This window comes from Myotis lucifugus, unplaced genomic scaffold (genome assembly GCF_000147115.1).
Source record: "Myotis lucifugus unplaced genomic scaffold, Myoluc2.0 scaffold_199, whole genome shotgun sequence".
In the NCBI taxonomy this organism is placed as follows: Eukaryota; Metazoa; Chordata; class Mammalia; order Chiroptera; family Vespertilionidae; genus Myotis; species Myotis lucifugus.
In genome coordinates, this window is record NW_005871247.1 from 204,502 (window position 1) to 210,501 (window position 6,000).

The following is a 6,000-nucleotide window of genomic DNA, read 5'->3' on the forward strand; positions in this document are numbered from 1 at the left end:
TGTAGAAAGAGCAGGAATTTTCATTTTTTTCATACAATTTTTTCCATGTGATTGGGTGAAAGGAGCCCAGAAATGAAATAAACTACAAACTGGATTTGAAAAGAAGGTAGCACCGCACATTTCTTGTAATATGTATGCACACAGATATAGACATACATGTGTGTACAGCAAGCATGTCAAACTCGCGGCCTGTGAGTTTAAACGAGGCATGCGGCCTGCCGGCCGTGAGTTTGACATGCTTGGTGTACAGTATATATATGAATTCTATGTAATTCTATTTACTGATCTATCTATCTATCTATCTATCTATCTATCTATCTATCTATCATCTATCATCTATCATCTCCACATGTATGGCACAGATGTTTCACAGTCCTGTGTTTTCTTCCTCATGAGTTAGTAATCCTGGGATAAAAACACATCTAAACTGACTACTATCAGTTCCTTGCAAAGGGATTCCTGCATTTACCTGGTGCTGTTAACATCTCTCTCCGGGTGGCTGGTCACCCAGCCCAGTAGCCGCTGGAGATCTGAGAAGAGAAGGGCAGAAGCTGGAGTTGGGGCTGTCCCGACATGGGGAGCTGATGTCACAGGTGGGCAGCTCCTTTGTAGCAGACCTCCCGGGCCTGAAAAGTTGTCTGTACTTCTCTCTTTGGCCAGTTTCTTAGTGAGTCCACAAAAAAAAGCCATCATCTTCTCTGTGTCAAGCACTGTTCTTGGTGTTGAGGATGCCGCAGTGAACAAGAGCAACTTGAGTGTTAGGGGCTTACATTCTGGTGGGTTAGCAAAGTCTCCTTTTCCTTTTGGGGAAGCCAGGCCAACATCATAAACCCTTAACCTACATTTTAGTGAGAACCAAGGCAGAGAAAGGTCTGGCCTCCATGTTTCTCTTGGGGTGCTCTCCTATGCTCTGAACCTGGGGCGGATGATCTCATCTCCCCATGGGACACTGGGTGTGGGTGCCAGTCCTTCCACTGCCGCCTTTACCTCCAGCCAGTGCACCTCGGACTGGGAGACATCATGGCACCTTCCTAGCTCCTCCTTTGCTTCTTGTCACATTGCTCTTCCTCTCAGGAACGGGAACAGGCTGAGGCCTCCCTTAGTCTAGTCCCGCTTGCTCCCTGCACAGCCATGGGTGACAGGCCATCCTTCTGCGCCCAGGGAGGGTTGCCAGGCTTTTGCTTCCTGTGTGGTTTCAGTTGGCTTGTACAAGGGTTGTACGTGGGCCCTTGCTCTGGTGCTGCTCTCTCTCATCAGGTGTCCTCCTGATTTTATGTCACCTACACCCTCTTCAGAAAGGAAGTCTCATTTTTGGTTGTAACCTTGGTTGTGTATGTAGCCTTGATAATAAACCTATTTCCAGTATCTTCTGTACTTTAAAAAATAATATATATATATTTTATTGATTTTTTACAGAGAGGAAGGGAGAAGGACAGAGATCCAGAAACATCAATGAAAGAGAAACATCGATCAACTGCCTCCTGCACACACCCCACTGGGTATGTGCCTGCAACCAAGGCACATGCCCTTGACCGGAATCGAACCTGGGACCCTTCAGTCCGCAGGCCGACGCTCTATCCACTGAGCCAAACTGGTTAGGGGTCTTCTGTACTTTAAAACAACACACACCACACCTCTATTCTTTATGCTCAGCAGCTTTTAGGCTCCATTGTAAAAAAAAAAAGTTCAATTTTTAAATGTTGGACAGATGTTTTGGAAATGTAACAAACACTTATCACAGCGGGTGTTTTGAATTTTCCTGAAAGTCTACGGGGCTTTCAGGCTGGGCAAGGGTTAAATATTCCTCCTGAGGGAGTTGGGCTCTCAGGAAACTAGACATGATCTCTGTTCAGTTTCCAGAAATGAGAGCTGAGCCTGGCTCCTTACCCAGGATGGAGCCGTGTCAGAGCGGCCTGGGACCTCAGAGGCTCTCCCGGGAGAGGGAGGGCAGGAAAAGGCAGGCTTTTCTGGGTTTGAATGTGCTCTGGCCGCCTTAAGGCCGTGGTGTCCAGGTCAGTTTTCTCAGCCAGGAACATTGAAGAAAAACACACACCAATGTCATGGGATGTTTGGGAAGACTCTTTCGGGTTCGAGTGGGTACAAGCAGGGGCTTCTGAGAAACGACACCCCAGAGCAGCTCTTTGCTGGGCGCGCTGCCCCGCCCTGTTCCCGGTGGACTTCCGGCGGCAGCAGCTCAGTCTGCAGGTGCGCCCAAAAGCTTACCCACTGGTAAATGAAAACCGAATCGAAGCCCATTCAGTGGCTCAGTGCTAAGCTAGGGAGTTGATCAAACGTATCCGAATGTAGGGACCTGACATCTGGCTCTGTCACTCTCTAGCTGTGTGTCTGAGCAAATTACTTCCCCTTTCCATGCCTCAGCCTCTTCATCTGTAAACTGGAAGAAATACGAATACATACCTTACAAAGCTATTGCTAGTTAGTCAGCACCCATAAAATGCTTAGAGCAGGCCCTGGCACACAATAAATATTCAATAAATGTTAGTTATTATTATAAGCCCCACACTTGGAGAGACTTAGTAACTCCAGCAGTAGCTTTCCGCTGGGGAGGGTGGGTGGTGGCTCATGTCAGAATCACTCTTTGCAAAGTGAGTCGGGCAGGTGTTACTTCGCTGTCTCTTCCATGATAAAGAAATGGTGCTATCTCAGGAAGAAAAGGGCCTCCCTAAGGCTCCTGTGTTCGTATAAATTAGAATACAAACCCTTTCTATTGAGCCACAAGGTGCTTGGAACCAGAACGGTTACTGGCTGGGGTTTTCAGATGTTCAGTTTACAGATGTTCAGTAGCTCCAGGACAAATGTGTCAGGGAGACATGCTGCTAGGCCAGTGGTTCTCAACCTTCCTAATGCTACGACCCTTTAATACAGTTCCTCATGTTGTGGTGACCCCCAAGCATAAAATTATTTTTGTTGCTACTTCATAACTGTAATTTTATTACTGTTATGAATCGTAATGTAAACATCTGATATGCAGGATGTATTTTCATTGTTACAAATTGAACATAATTAAAGCATAGTGATTAATCACAAAAACAATATGTAATCATATATGTGTTTTTCTGATGGTCTTAGGCGACCCCTGTGAAAGGGTCATTCGACCCTAAAAGGGGTCTCAACCCACAGGTTGAGAACCGCTGTTCTAGGCGGTGTCAGATGGCAGAGACAGGCATTATGGGACAAGTGTGGGTGGACAGCACCTTGTAGCCTAGGGCTGCACAGGACATGGAGAAGTATCAAGTTTGCTTTCCAATAGAAAAAAATCACCATTTTCTGGCATTGGTCCATCTTCATCTTAAAGGAATTTTGCAAAAAAGTGGCAGTTATTTTCTGAACACTCCCTACCGAGGACTTTGATGGGTCTGTTAGAGGCCAAGAGAGCAACAGGCCACCCCGGGGTGCCTAGAATTGTAAAGGAGGAGTGAGAAACATGTTTTCAAGCTCGCTGTGATACTTTTGGCACTCACATTGAAAACGTAATGCCTTTTGCTCCATATCACATATCATCAGGGAAATGCAAATTAAAACAACAAGAAAACACTACACACCTATTAGCATGGCCAGAATTCAGAACACGGATGATACCAAGTGACGGCAAGGATAGGGAGCAACGGAGCTAGATCATCGCTGGTGGGATGCAAAATGCAGCCATAGGGAGACAGTTTGGTGGTTTCTTACAAAACTAAACATACCCTTTTTTTAAAAAATATGTATTTTTATTGATTTCAGAGAGGAAGGGAGAGGGAGAGAAAGATAGAAACATCAATGATGAAAGAGAATCATTGATTGGCTGCCTCCTAAATGCCCCCCCCCCCCCACTGGGGATTGAGCCAGCAACGGCATGTGTCCTTGACCGGAATTGAACCTGGGGCCTTTCAGTCCACAGGCCAACGTTCTACCCACTGAGCTAAACTGGCTAGGGCGAAAACTAAATATACTCTTGCTGTATGGTCCAAATGAACTGAATCTTATGTCCACACAAAAACCTGCATGTGAATGTTTATCGCAGTTTTATTCTTAATTTCCAAAACTTGGAAGCAACCAAGATGTTTTTCAATTGGTGAATGAATAAATAAGCCGTGGTACATTAAGACAATGGAATATTATTCAGTGTTAAGAAGAAATGAGCCATCAAGCCACAAAAAGACATGGAGGAACTTTAAATGCCTATTACTAAGTGAAAGGAGGCAATCTGAAAAGGCTACACGCTGTATGATTCCAACTACATGATATATTGAAAGGGCAAAACTGTGGAGACCAGTGGTTACCAGGGGGTGGGGAAGGGAGATGAATAGGTGAAGCATAGGGGATTTTTAGGGTAGCAAAAATATTTTGTATAATATAATGATGGACATATATCATTATCCATTTGTCCAAACCCATAGAACATACAATGACAAAGGTGAACCCTAAGGTGAACTATGGATTTGGGGTGATTATAATGCTTCACTGTAGGTTCATCCTTGATAAAATATGTACCATTATGCTGAGATATTGATTATGGGGGACACTATTGTGTGTGGGGGATGGGGGGTACCTGGGAAATTTCTATATCACCCTCTCAATTTTGTTTAAATTGGAAAATGATCTAAAAATAATGTCTTAAAACCAGGCAATGCTTTTCAATATACTAAAACTATAGTGCAATATAATTGCACAATTTTAAATTAATTATAGGATTTCTAAAATATGACGATTCAGTAATGTTCAGCAGGAAGTGCAGTAGGCACGTGTCCAGCCCTCTGTGCCTTGGATGCAGTGGTAACTAAAACACAGTTGCTACTTTTAAGAACCCACTGAAGTAAACAAACACATGAATAACCAACAATATTACAGCGAGTTAAGTATGAATAGCGTGTTGGGGGAATTTCAAAAAAAGGAGTGATTAGCTTTGCCTGATGGGATAGGAGAAGGCCTCACAGAAGCCTCACCTCTATGGATGAGCAGAGCTCTGCAGAGTAGGGAGAAGAAGAGGGCATCCAGGTGTGTGTGTGTGTGTGGGGGGGGGGGGGAACATGCCTGATGTAGCTGGGAATGGTAGCGTTCTAGAGTAGCAATTTTCAACCGGGGAGCCACAAGAATTTTTAAAACATGCAATACCTGACTATTTTCAGGGACACTGACCTCTATTCCCTTACGTTGTCAAATTTAAAAAAATGATAACAGCCAACACAACAATAGTCTTCTGGTGTGAATGAATCAGAATTATACCTATTTTTTTTAGCAGGTTGGCAAAAAATATATATTTTTGGTATGCCGCAGAATTTTAGTAATTAGTTTATGTGCTATGACATGATGAAGGCTGAACATGCATCACACTGATACCACTGGTTTGGCTTATCCTAAAAAGGTTCTGTTTAGTTCTTATGGGGCAAGATATAGCTGTCATACCTCCATCCCTCACAAGGCATTCGAGCCTCTCCTCCTTTTTGATTCCGTGGCTGTGGAATGGTAGAAGTCCATAGCTGATGGGTCGGTGAGGGTCCACAGTCGAGGTCAGCTTGACACAAAGTCTCTTCCTTTCTGTGTTCCTGGACTGTTGTTTCAAAGAACTGTCTCTTTCTCCTGTCTCACCTCTCACACCCTGTACCAGCAACCTGTGTAGTTACAGAGTTTCTTCTAAGAACATGAACTCATATTAATAGTTGCCAATGAAAAACGAATTAGATATGTGGATCTCTTACAAAATAAATTACGTAAAGTGTTCCAAAGATTAAAAAATTCCTATGGGTTTGTCTGCTATTTCAGATAACTATATTGCAGCATTCTTTCTTGAGTTGAAAGTTGAGGGTTGACTGGGTAAAATATGTCTTGTGCTCCAACATGATAACACAGTCTAAAGCTGGGGGTTTTGATGTATACCTAAGAGTTAACAGACAATCCACACAATGTGGGACATTAGGACTAGGGAGCACTTGTGTGTATATGCCTGGTGTTTAATACTCTTTCTTTGTTGTTTGCCAAGTTCTTGATAACTTAGTAACT